The sequence below is a fragment of the Manis pentadactyla genome, chromosome 4, assembly GCF_030020395.1.
Source record: "Manis pentadactyla isolate mManPen7 chromosome 4, mManPen7.hap1, whole genome shotgun sequence".
In the NCBI taxonomy this organism is placed as follows: domain Eukaryota; kingdom Metazoa; phylum Chordata; class Mammalia; order Pholidota; family Manidae; genus Manis; species Manis pentadactyla.
The window spans coordinates 49,401,601-49,419,830 of NC_080022.1; the positions used below are offsets into that span (position 1 = coordinate 49,401,601).

Here is an 18,230-nt window from a genome sequence, read left to right on the forward strand (position 1 = left end):
ATCAGAGGGCCAGGAACCATCTCACAAACCCATGCACAGCAGTTAAATTTAGCTCTGTGAAATTCTCCCTGTAAGAAGATCAGTCCCTGCAGAGAAGCTGAACTCATTTTCATAATTTATGGCTGGTCTCAGGCAACAGGCTCCCATTTGCAATTTTATGAAAATGATAAATCAATATCCAATAGTGGGAGATAATCAGAAGAAAGAAACTGAGACTCCTTTAACAATAAGAAGGCAGGGTTCTCTGTTTACAACAAAAAACATACCCAGGAGGAGAAATTTGAAATAGGTACAGTTTGCTTTATTTGTAGCTTTGGAAGTTTCCACAGGCATAGTCATATAATACGCCTTGGGTTCCCAGAGGAGGTGTGGTGTTGGGGGCTCTGCTGGAGGGGTTGTGTAAGTCTCAATCACTACTGCTTTCATAGTTCAAGAGGGTATTTTATATCTGAAGCCCACATTTTTCACTCCTAGGGCTGAAAAATGGCAAGATGTAGACAAAGCAATTAAATCCACAATGCAGCCTAAGAGCAAACACTCAACATGGATAAGTCATTGAGAAAGATCTGAATGGTAGGTATATAAAAAAAAACAACTTCTTCTAATTGATGGCTGTAGGTTGCAAGACTGGGAAAATCTATAAAAATCCAACCGTGCTAGTAATACTCATTAGAGTCACTACCAACTGTTATAATGAGCTCCCAGAATCATTTCCCCCACAAGCTCTTCATAGCTTGGGATCACAGGATCTGATTTGGGTGGGACTCCTCGATATCATTTAAATTCCTCAACAATATCACCACTCAGTGGGCTTCTACTTGTGTGTGATCACCGTCACCTACAGAGAAGAACATTCTTCCTGGGCCGTTTAGTTTAGTTCAGCACATCTTGTTGAGAAGCTCTTATGTGCTAGGCAATTGTTTGTGCAGAGAGTATGTGCTAATTTCCTAGAGCTGGCATAACAGAGCACCACAAACTAGGTGGCTTAAAAACAACAGACATTTATTGTGTCACAGTTCTGACTGCGAAACATTTGAAATTAAGGTGTTGGCAGGGCCACACTCCCTCTGAAACCTACAGGGAGAATTCTTCCTTGCTCCAACCTCCCTACTCTTGCATTGATAAAACCTCCTGCAAGCATTCTTTGACTATGTAATGCTCTGTACATATGTTTTATTGATTTTGTTCCTGGAATTATTTTCTACTTTAAGTAAACAGATCTCCTTTAAAAAACGGTGGGAGAGAGGACCAAGTTGCAGCTGAGGATCCTGGCAGCAGGGCCAGGTTTGGGATCGTGAGCTGGATTCCTTTCAAGATCAGGCAGCCCAAGGAATAGACAATCCCCAGAACAGTGGAGAGAGACTTTGAAAACGAATATGGAAAACTCCAGTAGCTGGAAGAACAGACCAGAGCATGAAGAAGGGCATGAAAAAGAGCACTGATGCTGACCTGCCATCTCCAAATCTGTTGTGAAAATATCCTTGGACATATTCACTATTCCAGTCTGCAAGCAAGACAGGACTGTCTGAACACAGTGACAGCCCTCCAGGACATGGCCAGGAAGTAGATGGAAACCTTCAACCATGAAAAGGTGAACCAGATCCAAAATACCATACTTGAACCCATAGAAAAGTTTGCCAGTGTCTTCCCAAGCCTCATCGTGGTGGCAAAATGGCAAGAGCAGTCCCTGCAGGACTATATGAATTTGCAGGTCAGGGTGGAGAAGCACAAGGAAAGAAGTCAGGGCCAGTGCTGGCCAGAATTCACCAGGCCTGAGAAGAGCTACAGCAGGCATGGGATGACTGAAGCCAAGAACAAGCAGCTCCTGGTTAAGATGCTGCAGCTCCGTAACAGCCAGCCTGACTACTTCCAGCCCAGCTCTGAGTCCCTGATCCCAGCGTAGGTGGCATACTACTTTGAAACACATCAGAACTTGGGAGACTTGACCCAATGCCTTGGCTTGACCAGCTCTGCCACCCAGATGAACATCAGGTGGGAGAATGATGCAGAACTGAGGAAGCTTGGGGCCTTCTCTACTGTGGCTGATGACTGATGCCCTGTCACCTTGGAAGATTCCTGAGACACAACTCAGCCTCTCTAGTTTTTTCAGACTTAGGCTCAGGCATGACCCCATTGAAAAGCCCTCCCCTGGGAGGAGTAGGATGGCCAGCAGTTTTGGGACCGAGGCAGCTCCCTCTCTACCTCGCCAGCACTGTGGGATGAACCCGGCACCCAGAGCCCCAAACAGGCTGCTGTCTCCCCATCCGATAGCAAGAGCCTGCAGACACAAGTAAGCAGTGTAGAAAAATGCAGGGTTTTTCTTATTTCCAAAAGAACTGTCCAAAGTGCATCCTGGCCTAGGACCAAGAGCAAGCTTCCAGCCTCCAAAGAGCATGGGCTCTGTCGGCTCACTGTAGGTCTCGGCTTTGTTTGCATGGTTGGGATCACATCTGTCTCCAAAAGACCTGCCCTAGGACGAACGCCAGACACCTCTCGTAGCTGCCTGGAGGAAGAGCTGCCCCGTGGCTGTGTCGTGGAATGGTGTGCTCTGGTTGCCGCAGCTTTGGACCTTGGCAGACATCAGACTGGAGCCCCAAGGTTCTGTGCAGGAAAACCAAACATCTGCAGCAGTCAGCCCCAAAGGGTCAGGATGAACTGACAGCTTGCCTCTTTTTTGCCCCTACTCCCCAACTTAGGGCCAACAGAGGAAAGCCAAATATATTCGCCTTTACCAGTTACATACAATGCCCCTTTTCTAGTCAGCCCATCTCCAACATCCCCATGCCAAGAACCTCCCATCAGGACAGACCCTCCCCCTTTGCTACCGTAAAGCTTCCCCACTCCTCCACTTGCCTTTGATTCGTCTCTACCAAATAGAAGCTGTGGTGGCGGCTGATTCCCTTGCTCTCAATAAGTAGTGCTTGTTCTCATTTGGGGCATCTCTGTTTATCTCCACTGAGGTTATTAGTTTGGGGAGCAAATAAAACACTCAGAATAATAATCCCTCTCAAAACAAAAAGGTCTGGCTGGGTTTTCATTTCACTTTGCTTATTGACAGAATAATTCCATTTCTAAAGTTTTAGGCACCAAGACATTTTGAATGTGACCAGGCTGTCCATTAATTCATCTCTGAAAAAAGAAGTGGCATTTAATTTTAGCTACTATATTTCACAACATTAAAAAGCTTATGCATTAGGTAGATTATCAGAATGTCATTCTATGCACAATAGCATTTGGCAGACAGAGCAGAATCCATCACCTCACCCAGATTCACAAAGATGGATCTCATTTGAGAACTGTACGCTAAGTACCTGGTACTTAAAAGTACTCCTAACTTGAGTTTTCTACCACCCATACTGAGAGCCTGTGTTCGTGGCTACATTTTATAGTGCTACTGAAGACATACCTGCGATTGCCTTGCATGTGACTTAGCATTAGAACATCATGTCTATCTGCTCATGGTGGCAGGCTATACTACCATATCTAGGTTAAAAAAAGTCCATTTTTTAAATGCCAATTTGAGATACAATTGAAGGGTATAACATACTCAGAACTGAATTTTGAGCAACATGGTATCCTGAATGCTTCCAAGCTTCTGTTGTCTGCTGGTTATCTTTGGCATTCCTTGGCATGTAGATGCCTCACTCCAATCTCTGTGTCCATTACCACATGGCCGTTTTCTTCCTGTGTGTCTCTCCCATCTTCTTATACCCATCATGTTGGATTAAGGGCCCACCCTATCACAGTAAAACTTATCTTGACTAATTATGTCTGCAATGACTCTATTTCAAAGTAAGTCCACATTCTGAGGTACTGGAGGCTAGGAATTCAACATATCCTTTTTTTTTTTTTTTGGATGCAATTTAGCTTGTAACAGGATATAAAGATGATTAAGAATTGGTTCATGCTTTGGATAGTTCATAGTCCCATAGCTTACATAGGTGCAGACTTAAAAGTTAGACAAACTTGTTTTTGAAGCTCAGCCAAACCTACTTAGTAGCCAAGTTACTTAAGCCACAGTGTCATCTTCCAAAAAATGGGATTAAATTTTGAGAAAAATTAAATCAATTGCTACAGAGTGTGTACAAGATGACTGGTACAGATGATAAACACTGAATAAATGCTAATTTTTCCTTTGCAAGTACCAGGACAGTACTGTGTAATCAATTTATTCATTCATATATTCATCCTTTTTGCAAAAATTTATTGAGCATTTAATATATGCCATGCACTAAGGTATCATTTGTATAATAGAGAAAAAGACATGATCCCTTCCCTCACAGAGATTATTGTCTCACTCTATCCTGGGCTTTAATTGAAGATTTTATTTAGAGAAATGTCAAAAGACCTACAAGATAAGAGGAATGCTTATCAGCCCAGAGCTAACTACTAAAGAGTGATAAAGGGGAACAGAACTAACATTTCTTGAGTGTTTACCATGTAACAGACCCTGTGCTAGATGAGCTGTATATTATCTCACTGAATCCTAAAACAACCTGGGGAGGCAGTTGTTCAATGAAGTAAACTGGGATTCAAAGAAGTAAAGAAACCTGCTGATGAGCTCTCAGCTCATAATTACTAGAACTTCTTTCTCCTCTGCTCCGCCAAGGGGTCCATATAGTATTGGTCAGGCATTTAGTCATCAAATTGAAGATGCAGGATGTAGAGATGAATAATCAAGAAAAGTGGCCTAGTCTTCCACTGCCAAAAGCTGACTCTATGCATTAGATGGCAGTTTATCTAAAAGAAAACTTCCAGGCCATTTTTCTACCCAATTCTGATTTCTTTTTTTTCCATACACATATGAGAACAATTCAAGCAAAGCTTAAATTGTGCCGAATTCTGCTTACTTTATGCTTAATGGGTTTGGGAGATTCCACTAGCACCCTTTCACCAGGGTCTCTTGAAATCAGAGTGGCAACAGATGCAGTCTTTGGCCACATACAGGGACTCATTACAAGATTTTGACTTGCTTAATTCTGTGTTCTAAGAAACCAGACACCTATGCGTTAGCTGAAAATGATTCCTCCAGCTTTACAGTCTTCCCCACTGACTGCCAGAGTCTTCCCTAGGCCCTGCAGCACTCCCCAAGGACTCCTAAACTCTAGTGCTAGGTAACAAGCTCTCCATACGGGTTTTCTTTTCAGAGAAATGCTAGGTGATTAGCAGCTTGAAAGAGCATGATAGCCATGGGATTGATGTAGGTTTCTATGTTATTTTCCTTCATTTTATTGTCTGTGTGGATCATATATATTTTCTTGGATACTAGCAAGAATCCTAAAAGCCTTCCAGAAAAATATGTTTCCTCTTGTCCTTTGGGATAGCCTACTTCAAAACTCTTTTGGGTATTTTATCCTGAATTTACTCAGGTTGAATATGTAACTTACACTTTCTTCACTTGTCCACATACAGTTATGAATTGAAGTCTATTCAGTATTGAAAAGGATGATTTCTTACTGGCATTGCTGTCAATGAGGATCTGCTTTCAAAATCTAAACATCAGGAACCCTCTAGAACAATGGTTCTCAACTAAGGTCAGTTTTGCCAGCTCCCGAGTAGGGGACATTGGCAATAACCAGGGATGATTTTGGTTGTTGTAACTGGTATGTGTAGGGAGGTGTTACTGGCTACTACTGGGTAGGGGCGAAGGATGCTGCTAAATGTCCTACAGTCACAAGATGCTCTCCTACAAGGAAGAGTTAATCTGGCCCCAAATATCAGTAGTACTAAGACTGAGAAACCCTGACCTAGAGGAATGTTTTTCTCCTTTATCCTTTAGTCATCACCTTGGAAACTGTATGACCTGTGTTGTAGGCTTAGATCAACTACTTACTATTTATTTTAACTTGGTCAAACAGCTTAATGCTTTCAGACTTTCACTTGCATGTATATAAAATGAAGGGAAGAGGCTTTTGTGAAAGAAATTGGAACATTTTGGTTAAAGGGACAAGAAAAAATGTTTGATATTCAAAGACATTAATTGAAGACCTATTTATCATAGTGCATAGAATAAAACAGTTCGGTTTAAATAAATGATAGTTCATCTATTTCATAGAACATTAAGAGACTTACAAAAAAAAGTTCCCCTAACATTGACAATGCCTTTATTGTAATATTAAGGAAAAGAGTAATGGGATTCAAATTTGTATGTAAATTAGACGAAAGGGGAATTTGCTACCCTGTTTTCTGAGCTGCTTCTATCCGTATTTCTTACCATTGCATTCATCCAGAGTCTAAGACTCACTTGTCAATGTGTGTTTGAATGATTAGAATGTGTATTCTGTGCGGATGATGGTGGGGTTTTAGTCACCTCTATTCCCAATGTCTTCCATATAACTAACTGCATGGTCTCTCATAAGACAGGTAAGTGCTCTATGCTTTGGTTTCCCCATGAACAAAGCAAGCAAAATTGTGCAAATCTCAGTTTTTGAGAGCAATAAAAGAAGCAATGCTTGTAAATATCATAACCCACTCTATCTGATACATAAAAATCATTCCATAAAATTGCAGTTACTTGCATCTCAGCTTTGCCAGTAACAAGATGCATAACGTTGGGGAAGTACACTCAGGTCTTATCTTTTCTTGTCTCTTTTCTTTCCTGTTTTTCCTTCTGTAAATGAAGATTTGTACCAGACTATCTCAGTTCTCCTTCCTAGATTCTAGATTATTATATCCTTTGATCTAAGGATTAAAAGCTTTGGGAGCCTTGTTGGAGGTCAGTCCAGTGCAGACTCTATAGAGCTGAAAATGACTCCATTGAATGTGGTCTACTGAGGCTTTGAAGTTGGGGACAATCACTAGCTAGAGTGGTGGTGGGTGGGAGGGGGCAATGTAGTGTAGGGGAATGAGCAGTGAATCAGGTGTTAGAGAGCCAGGAACTAACTTAGGTATTGCATGAATGCCCACATCTTTCCTCCACTGCAGCTCCAACTGTTTCCCCATTAATATCAGAAAGAAATAGCTAGTAAATTTCAGGACTCTCTCAGCTCTTACCTGGTATGATTGTGACCTATGCATGCCCTGCTGGATATGCTGACACAAATTTAATCTTCTAGGGAGTGGTTGTTTCTCAGCCCACCGTGTGACTACCTCCTCCCTTAATCTTTCTATGACTATAGGTTTTGGAAGACAACTTGGGTTGTCTTCCCATTCAGATGCTAGTTTAACAACCATTCTTGTGTGCTGGCTAGAAATATCAGAATAATATACAGTATTTATCTGAATGTCTTAGGGCTCTTTCTGCATCAAAATGATCATAATGAGGTTCATATGATCTGAAGGTTAAGGAAATACCATCTGGTACTGGGAAACCAAAGGCTGAGGGGAAATCCTTCACGGGAACCACAGTGTTTGGAGAAATAACAGATCAGAAGCCACCTGGAAATAGATTAATAATAATGAATAAATGGCTAAATCTTAGACTTACCCAGTCTTGCTCCAGAAGGAACAACAGATAAATGAAAGTGAATTTAGACTAGTATCTGAACCAATTTATAACAACTGTAATCTTTCAAACAATGAAACTACCTACCTTTCAAGGTAGGGAGCCTCCAGCTGGATAGTGAAATGTTTTAATGCTAGCAAAGATTCTTGCTCCTGATGAGAGAAAAGATTTAATCTCCAAGTTCTTTTCAGCTCTGAGACAGTGATTCTGTCCACGAACATGGCAGTGCTCAGAGAGGACCAATATCACGGAGTGGCTTTCATATCAGGTACCAGGCTCTCTGCTAAAAGCCTTTATATTCTCACAATGACCCTAAAAAAGAGGGCCTTAGCAATTCCATTTTGCAGATAAGGAACCTGTGGCTCAAACAGGGAAACTAAGTGTTTTCATGTTTTCCCAAGCTTTTAAGAGGTGCAATAAATAGGGTTTGACTTTATATCTGGTGAAGAATGCTTAAGGAGTCGGAAATTGGCTGGTTCTCACTGTTTGACTGCACTGATTTGAGCTCCTGAACTGCTCCGGAGGGGTACCTACTGAAGGGCACACTGTTAGCTGGTTTGCACACAGGAGAGAGGAGAACAAAAGGACTTTACTCCTTGGCAAAGAGGAGGAAGGAGGATGTGTGGTTGGAGCTCATCCTGGAGCTCCTGCCACCTGCAGCCAGTCATTACATCTCCTGGGGGCTGGGCTGCAGGACCCATGCCAGCCTGTCAGAAGTGCATGGACAGAACCCATGCAGAGGCTGTTAGACATGAGGCCAGGCTGCACTAGGAAAGGTGGGACCTCAGGAGCAGAGAGCAGTGGACAGTCTTAGTCATCAGTAGGGGGGAAAGGAAAGCAAAGGGGGAACTGAAATGTACTATGTGTCTACTTTGTACTAAGTACTGTGTTGTGCTCAGGACTTTTCAAATATTTCCTCTTTTAATTCCTTGCAACAGTCTTATTAAGTAGATATTTTTTACTTCATTTCTCCAAATGAAAAAACTAAGACCAAAACAGTTTAAATTGTCTTACCTAATTCAGGAGGTCTTAGGTATGAAGCCAATTTTGTCTGACTCCAAATTCCATTTTCTATCAAACTATGGTTTTCAAAATTCTATTCACAGGTGTTTTCTTTCCATTTTCACCATATCTGCATAGCACTTGTACTTTTATGTAATACTGTTCTGAAAATCAACTTAAATTTTACTTAAATGAATGCATTTTAAAAGGAAAATGTATAGTACTATCATAATGGAAAGTAATTTCATTTGTCATTAATGGATGGCTGTCTTGCCAATGGGTTTCAGCCCCGGGCAAGTTCACTATGGATTCAATGTGACCAAAGAAATGACAGTAAAACATTTCTGGAATAGAAGGGTTTATATCCAACTTTATTTCCACAGTGGTAGGTCAATCACTAGAATCCCGTCCACTCAGAGCGAGTCTGCCTGCAGCAAGCCAGCGTTTGCCTCTGGGCCTCTGTCCTCAGTGCTGCCACCCTCCAGCCTCTGCTCTGCTCTCCTGAAGCCTTGAAGTCATGCCACTGTGTCTCCCAGAGCACTGGGCAGGGCTCTTTATACACAGTCAATAGTAACATATTGCCCACAGGTGTGCAGTGAGCAAGCTGACTAGGGCCGGGTGAGAATCCTGGCCATAGGAGCTTTCATTTTATCCACAATGGCAATAACAAAAATAACTGAAAATAAAATAACATTATTAAATTCTTGCTGTAGAGTCTTAGCTCTGAAAGACTGCGCCTAAGACATACTTTCTTTGTGAAAAGCAAAGTGTTAGGTGCTAAAAATACCGAGCACCAAAGTGATGTTTCCCTCTTTGGTACAATCAAGTGAATTAAAAGGTAATTCTTGTTATACGTTTCAAGGTCATCGCAAGCCCTTTCTCCAGCCCACCTGTCACGATCTCCGGGCCCACCAGTATTCCACGCCCCTACTTTGGGAAGCTCATCATGACAGTGGTGATATTATTAGCTCCTGTTCTGAAATCAAGCAAGCGCTCACTTTGAATACCATCTCCTCAAGTGAAACAACACAAGTTACTACATAGGACAAAAGAGAAGAATGAAGAAAATAAATGGGTCCTTCTAAATGGTTTTCCTGCCACCAGGCTTCCATCTAATGTATCATAATTAAAGCTCATGACAATTTTCTCAGAAAGATGAAAATCATTTCTTTGCTGCAGATACAAGCAATCTCAATTTCTTAACCCGGCATTTATGACCTTGCAAAATTCTGTTGTGCTCCTCCACCACCATTATGCTTAAGCCAAAGTGAGCCCAAATGAACCACTCATCATATTTCTTATATATCCTCAAAATGTCTTGCTGCCATACTATTGATAATCTATTTGCTAATCTATTTTTCTGTTTAGAGAACCTCTTCCAGTTCCCATAGCATATCTAGGAGTATAATGGTGGTGAGCAGAGAGATACAAGCTTGGAAAGATGAATAAGAGAACTGTAGAATGCAAAGATTTGAAAGATGTCTACTGGATTTGGCAATTTAAAACCTGTGAGGAACTTTGGCTGGAATTATTTAAGTTGGATATTGTGGATGTTGGTGGATTGAGGAGTAAATGTGAGCTGAGTAAATGGCAACAGTTAGAACACATTATTGACTGAGATCAGAAGATGAAAAATGAAGGGTTAGATGGAGAGGAACACAGGAGAACTCAGAGCAGGCTTTTAGGATTAGGTGTGGCTCCTTGTTGCAGGAGGCAACGGTTGGATAGGAAGAGGCTTAGGATCTAAACCTAGGGAATATAAGAGGGAACAGGGTCAAGAAGAAATGTGAGGGGCTGGGCCTTATACGTGAGGAGGTACACTCGGTGAAGCTCATGCTAAAGTGGTGACTTTCTATAAATGGAATGGAATTAGCAGAATGAATTTGTAGCACATATTTACCACTAAGTAGCTAGAGAGTCAGGATCTCTCTGGATATTTGCCTTTCAACACATAATATGAGGAGATCAGCCTGCTAATAATTATGTGGAGTCACAGAACATTTCATGATGAAAGAAGTCCATCCTCTACTGTAAGTTTGGATCCACGTCAGAGAGGAGGAGGTCTACTCTCTTTATGTTAGTGGCAGGAGATTAATGTCTACACAAAAAGAAAGTTCCATTTTCAAAAGGCCATTATCATCAGGAAGTCCTTTTCTAAATAGAAGTGGTGCCTACCTCACTGCCAGCTAGTGCCAATTTTTTCCTTAAAAATCCATCAGGATTGAATCTCTCTTCAAATATGTGTATAGTGATGGATTTTTCCCCCTTAAATCCCAATGCTAGGTTATTCAACCACTTTTCATACAAAATGATTTGAAAACTTCTTATTATCTCAGGGTTTCTTTTTCGGATGTACCAATATCTGTTAAAATTGTGATGTTCAAAAATAAAAATGTCATCCCAGATATGGGTTGATCAGGGAAATGTAGTGAAGAGTTCATTCTAGGTGCTAGGTTTCATTAAGTCCAGCCAAATGGCTGATTGAGATTTATGGAGTATTTATTATATGCAGGCAATTTCTTAAGAGTTTTAATGCATCATCTTATTTAATCTTTTCAATAACCCTATGAGGTAGGAACTATGAATATTCCATTTTACAAATTGACAATTGGAAGCCAAGATGGGTTAAGTAATTTTCCCAAACTAAGCTACCAAGTGGCTGAGTTGGGATTTGAACTCAGATTTGCTCTACTTTACCCCATTATGACCTCCTTATATGTTAGTGAGTTTTTATTCGTTTCCCTTCCATCCTAATCTTGCATAGGTAGGTTTCTTGAACCCAGTGCTGAGCAAAGAATATAGTATACAGAGGCTCTCGTTAAGTATGGGTTGAATCCCTGTGGTGTAAATATTACTAGCTCCCATTTCGCAGATGAGAAAACTGAGGCTCAGATAAACAACAAGTATTTACCAACAGCCAACTAAGTACTAGACACAGCACTGTTGCCAGCAGTGTGACAAAAGTAAACACAGAGCTACAGGAAAAGAAAGAGTCCTATCTCTGGACTCAGAGGTCAACACTATTTCTGAAACACCACAGCATTTTCATCCAGCAAAGTTGCTCAGAATCAGTCTAAGAAGAATGGAGTTTGCTTTCCCAACAAAAATCCGTGTTCAGAAAAGCAAAGATGTCCTTACAAAGAAAGGGCTTTGGTGAGGAAAAACAATAATGTACATATCAAGGAGAAGAGGTTTTCTTTACCTTCTCCTCACAAATCTAATTTTTAAAAATTAATGCCTCCCCCCCCCCCAGCAAATGTGGTATTCTTTTAAATATGCCCCAAAAGTGTAAATCAAAGCAAAGACCATTATTTCACGCCAAGAGGCCTGTATATCCATCAGGTATTTATGGCACTGCTGTTAGCCAACTCTTCCATCTGGGATGTCTTCAGTCATCTTTCATCTGGTACACCTATTAGAGGAACTCCAGGGCCATCCATAACGAAGGGGCTCATCTTTTAGAACTATTTTGGCAGGAGGAAGAAATCCAAAGGTTTCCCATAAAGTCTGTGTTTCACATTGCGTTTAAAGCGGTTGTTTGATATGATAATGTTCTTGGGGGCTGGAAAACTTGGCCCTGCCTCTCAAGGATAATAGAGGACAATTTTTTTATTCTGTTGTGATGTCTAATGAGGAACCACCTATTAAGAGCACAAGGGTTTGTGTAATTTACAAATTATGGAGGGAAGAAATTGCAGATCCTCTTTGCAAATCCTGCTCCAAAAAAAGAAAAAAAAAACCCTAAAAGCTTCAGCCAAGAGAAAAGGAGAGCTTTTTATCTTTCTAAATTGGGTAGTGAATACCTGCTATAACCTAAAACCAGTTTAAAAAAAAAAAAAAACAGAAGAGGAAAGACTTAATGGACTCTCCCATTAAACAAGATAAAATATTCCTGGAACCAAGCTGTTTCCCATATACTTTTGAGAGTGACTCTGTTCAAGTAAAGGTGTAATCTAAAATCTAAACATGATCTTTTTTTTTTTTTAATAATTGTTTTGAAAGATGAATGCATCGCTGGGAAAAAAAACAACAGCTTAATTGTCACTTTGAACACCACACTGCTATCTCATTAATCCCTCAGCAGAATGCCTCATTATTAAAATAATATGTGGGGAGTTTGTAGTCCAAAAAAGCCAGGAGACAAATTCAACTCTGAAATGTTCCAGGATGTCTCAGAAAGAAATAAAACTACCAGAACTTTCATCCTGTTCCAATCATAGACACAATGTCTATGAAGAACTATAATTCATCCCGACATGGCTGCTCAAATGGTTTCAAACACACAGACCCACGCTGGAGACCACTCTAACTGCTCCCATCCTTGGCTTGGATGCACAGACATGGGGCTGCGAGTGTCTCTTATCAATTAGACATTCATGACAGAGAAGGGCTGGCTAAATGCATGGGGATGAGGAAGCTGCAGAGTTTTATGCCTTATTAATTGGACCTTGCTATTTAAACTCTTGAAACTCCAAATGGCTTTGGCATCTGCTCAGAACCATAAAATAAATGGACTCAAGAAGTGCAAAGGAATACTCTGAGCTAGGCCGTTTCCTGTTCCTCCCTCGAATCCTAAACTGTATCTGATACCAGAATTTCAAGCTCAAATCTCAGCTGAAATACTCAGCCAGCCTTTAAAGGCTGCTCCCACTGTAATCAAGACTTTGTTTCTTCTTTTAGTTCTGGCCTCTTCAAGAGGCAGTGGCATGAGTAAATAAACCACCTTTATTTTTTCACTGGCCAACAGGTATGTATCTATTGAAAGAATTAGGTCAGCAAAATAAAAACTCACTTGAGTTTTTTTTTTTCTTTTTCTTTTTTGTGTGGCTAATATTTTGTCAGGCAGTAATATTTTGCCTCCTCTACCCTTCGTACCAGTCTTTCTGAGTGAATCATCCTGAAGAAAAAAGGTTACCTCTGGCACGAAGCCTGGGAGAGGTTCTGCTTCCGGGAGAGAAGGGAGTGTGGGATTGATCAGCATGTTTCTTTCTGTTTTTGCTTCCTTAAAAGCCAAGACTGGCTCCTGGGCCCAGATGGCTATACCCTATGGAAACGAGCCGAGATCCAACTACTACAAAGCGGACACCTGTGTCATCGGCCTCACCCCCACCCCCACGCTCCTCATTCTGGTGAGGATCACCCTTTCATAGCTGGTCCATGAGTGGCGGGCCAAGAGAGATCTGAGGGTAAAAGTGCTGAAGACAGATCGCGCATTGCTGGCATGCTATTTAGACTGTAAAGAGATAAATGGACTAGAACTACTGGAAAAACCTAGGGATAAGACCTGTGCCGCTAAATCCAGTTCAGAAGTTCTTCGTAGAGTCTCTGCCAAGGGAGAGGAAACGAGAGGAGAGAGAGGACAGAGAAGCACCCTCTTGTTTGCCAAGAGGGTCTCTTCAGAATTTCAGAGACATTATCACACTTAAACTTCACAACAGCACTTTAAGGGAGGTATGACTGTCCCATTTTATTGATGAGGAAATGGAGGCTTAGACGTTCTTAAAGTGCAAGCTCAAGGTGCATAACGTTTAAGATTGAGCAATATGTCTGTAATCCCCTAAATCGTGGTACTTACTGCCCCAGGCTCGTTGTGCCACTGCAGGTGGACCGCTGCACCCCCTTCCGGGTGTGTGCCTCTACCAGCGCACAGCGGGGTCTGCTTCGTGTCTCAGCGCTTAAGCTGGGCCTCTGCTCCTTGTTTGGCATTTAGTGACCAGTGTTCCTTTTCCTCCAAATAAAGCCTAATCTCGACTCCAGCATTCCACTGTGAGGAAGTGTGAGCAGCCCGGGTAATAGGCAGAAAAGTGTGCTGTAGAGTTTCCAAACCTACCTCTGTATGTTTTTATTAATGTAAAATATAATTTAGTGTCAAAAGCGTGGCCTTTGGGTTTACTCAAAACTGACTTTGAATCCTGATGTTACTTCTCATTAGGTAGGTCAGCCACCTTGAGCAAGTTTCTATGTCCATTGACCTCTGAATTCTTATCCGCAAAATGGGGATATAACGCGTTCCACACAAATTTATTGTAGGATTATGGGAGATAATGCACAAAAGCCCTGAGCATAGTGTGGAGTGCTAAGTGAGTTGTTAATAAATGGAAGCTATTGTTTAGGGTGTGTTTGAAATTAAATGGTCTCCATACTTATTTTAGAGTCAGCAAATGAAATTAACAGCCCAGGGAAGGAATGAGACAACATCATCAGGAAACGGACTCACCTCCTCTTAGGATGCTGAAGTCCCTTTCTACCCCTTGCTAGAAGTACTCCTTGAACTGCAATTCTTTATGTCTTACAAAGTCCAATCAATACGACTGATTTAATGATTAATTTATTGTGTTCCTCAGTAAAAGCCCTACATCGACTTCTTAAAACGGAATCTTACTGTATTTTAGGCAAAGAAAACTAATTGGCAGCAATCACTTAAAGGGGAAGCACAAAGCGTTTTAAACACATATGCCCAGTCAAAACCAATAATGAAAAAAATGCCTTGTACTATTTTAAGAATGCAAAAGTGGAAGGCTGAATCAGAACGATAGCATTTTCTGAGTTGCTGAGCCCCAGAGGAAGATCATCTGGCCAGTTATGTTCATTTGTGTGCTGACATTTTTCATGACCTTTACCTCTTGCCCTTTCAATGAGGGCATCAGATGAATGGGGTTTTTTTTTTCCTGCTGTTATTATAAGGAATAGTTGTACTCTTCTTTGGCTTATGGTTTGTTTTCCTCTCACAGACAGTCACCAGTGAGGCCTCCATCCATCCACTGGCTTATGGAAAACCCAGAGACTAATCGTTCTCCTAGCCACATCCTTGGATTGCATTTTTAAGTTAAGCATTTTATGTGTGTTTTATTTCTGGACCAGTATTCTTCTTGTTTCTACTTTTGTTTACCTTTGCTTCATCTTGCCCACCAAATTGTAAAATGGATTTTCTAACTGAATATCAATGCATCTTTTTAAGTTGCCTGTAAGTATATTTGGAACAAAGTAAGGGATCTGTAAACTGATCAATAAAAAAACAGAAATCGGGGGGAAAAGGTAGAATTTTCTGTTCGCCCATGCCACTAGCCAGCTTGTGGTTGGCTGCTGGCATCGGTAGTTACCTTCTGATAAGAACAGAATGGATTCTACCAGCAGCTATCTCAACTCACTGATTGGTACTTTCTTAATGGTTCTCTCTACTTTAGCTCCCCTCCTGGGTTTGAGAGGGCTGTTGGGCATCTGCGTTAGGGGATGCAGAGAGGGCCTGGGCTGGGCTGACTTGGCCACATGGTGTCAGTGTTGCTGCGCTGGAGGGAGGCCTCTGGAACTTGTCTTTGGCAGCAGGAAATGCTTCCTGCTTTCCCCACACACTCAGGTGAAGCTGGATGAAACAGCAGTCATTAGATTTCTTTTTTGCTCCCGAGAGAAGGGATAAGAACTCTCTTTGATACATACTTTCGCAGCTGTTGTAACAGTTAAGTTTAAGGCAATGGAGAGATCAGTGATTTCTAATATTAATTTTCTTCACCAGGAAGCCGTCTTGATGGGATTGTCCATCCAGCACCACACGGACAAAGCCTGCTGAGAGAGCCAAGTGCCGGGGTCGGATCCTGAGCTCTGGAGCCTGGCAGATCTTGGTTTGCATCTGGATACTGTTTCCTCCATCCCCATGTCCCTGCTTGCTGAGTGACCACAACAATTTTGGTACCTTCTGTGCCTCAGTTTCTTCATCTCCAAAATGTAATTTGTAATATCTATTTAGAGGAATGCTGTGAGAATTAAATTGGGGTGGACATGTAGAGCAGAAGTTCGTAATAGGTGCTCAAGAAATGAGAGCTCTTATTGATAAAATGAGCTGGGGATACCTATCTGGTAACTCAAAGTAAATCTTACACATTTTTCAGTGTCCACAGAAACTGGGCAGTGTGTGTGTGTGTGTGTGTGTGTGTGTGCGTGTGTGTGTGAGAGAGAGAGAGAGAGAGAGAGAGAGAGAATGGAGTGAGGGAAGGAGGAGAAAAGGGAGGAAGGCAGCATGAACCAGAGTGTGTGTTGTCTGAGTCTCTCAGGTGACATGAGCAGGAAACACGTGCTCCTAATGCATCACCTGAGACAGCGGCCGAACCTGTATCCTAACATCTCTTTCCCTTCCTGACAGTTCTATAACTTTCTTCTAGTAATAGTCCACACTTCTGAGATCTCACTTATGACGCAGAGCACAACACAGAACAAAGAGCAGCCTCTCCCCAGGGCCAGGGCTCGCCAACCCTTTGCTCTAACATCATCTGACAGGCTCAGGCTGCAGCCTAGTCAAAGGGATGTGGGCTTTGGAGTCAAGTGTAGGTAGAATTTCCAGCTCCTGGATTTACTAGCTGTGTGACTTTAAGTAATCATTTACTCCTTCAGAGTTTCACTTTTCATTTGTAAAAATGGTGGTAATGATAATCTTTAGTGGCTTTTTTTTTTTTTTTTTTTTGAGTCTTAACCTTTTTTTTTTTTTTTAATAATTATTTTTTATTGAAGGGTAGTTGACACACAGTATTACATTACATGAGTTTCAAGTGTACAACACAGTGGTAGAACATTTATATACATAATTCTAGGTTCCAGCTATCACCCTACCAGGCTGTTACAATATCTTGACTATATTCCTTATGCTATACATTACATCCCCGTTACTAATTTATTTTACCATTGGAAGTCTGTCCTTTTTTTTTTTTTTTTTTTTTTTTGTGAGGGCATCTCTCATATTTATTGATCAAATGGTTGTTAACGATAATAAAATTCTGTATAGGGGAGTCAATGCTCAATGCACAATCATTATTCCACCCCAAGCCTAATTTTCGTCAGTCTCCAATCTTCTGAGGCATAACAAACAAGTTTTTACATGTAGAACAAATTCTTACATAATGAATAAGTTACATAGTGAACAGTACAAGGGCAGTCATCACAGAAACTTTCGGCTTTGCTCATGCATTATGAACTCTAAACAGTCAGTTCAAATATGAATACTCATTTGGTTTTTATACCTGATTTATATGTGGATACCACATTTCTCTCTTTATTATTATTATTTTTAATAAAATGCTGAAGTGGTAGGTAGATACAAGATAAAGGTAGAAAACATAGTTTAGTGTTGTAAGAGAGCACATGTAGATGATCAGGTGTGTGCCTGTAGACTATGTGTTAATCCAAGCTAGACCAGGGCAATAAAACATCCACGTATGCAGAAGATTTCTCTCAGAACGGGGGGGTGAGGTTCTAAGCCTCACCTCTGTTGATCCCCAATTTCTCACCTGATGGCCCCCCTGCGACTGTGCCTGTCTTAGGTTGTTCCTCCCTTGAGGAATCTTACCCGTCTCTGGCTAACCAGTCATCTTCCGGGGCCATACAGGGAAATGTGAAGTTGGTAAGTGAGAGAGAAGCCTTATTGTTTGAAAAAGTTAGCTTTTTACTTCTTTGCATATTTATGCCCTGTGGCTTCTATGCCCAGCATTTGTCTTGAGGTATCTTTACCACTTGGAAGAATTATGATACTCGGTAAATTTGATATGAGGCACGAATTCTATTTAAGGGTTGTAATTAGGAAGGAAGAAGAAAAGCTATAGAAGTAGCAGGCGGAAGAAAACATGGGAAGATTGATTATTTCTTTGATATATCTTCTTGTAGAGTAACTTCAGCATGTATAGGTTTTAAGCTACTACTTAAATTGCACACACACATTAACATAATAGGAGTATAGTTACATAACCAAAGCATATCTGTAATTACCAGCCATCTGCAGTGAAACCAAGAAAACCAGTTAGGC

General features: G+C 41.2%; 1 pseudogene; it reads left to right on the forward strand.

Annotated features, from left to right (window-relative positions):
- Window positions 1–1,300: 1,300 nt before the first annotated feature.
- On the forward strand, window positions 1,301–2,053 carry LOC118925382 (bridging integrator 3-like; annotated as a pseudogene).
- Window positions 2,054–18,230: the final 16,177 nt, after the last annotated feature.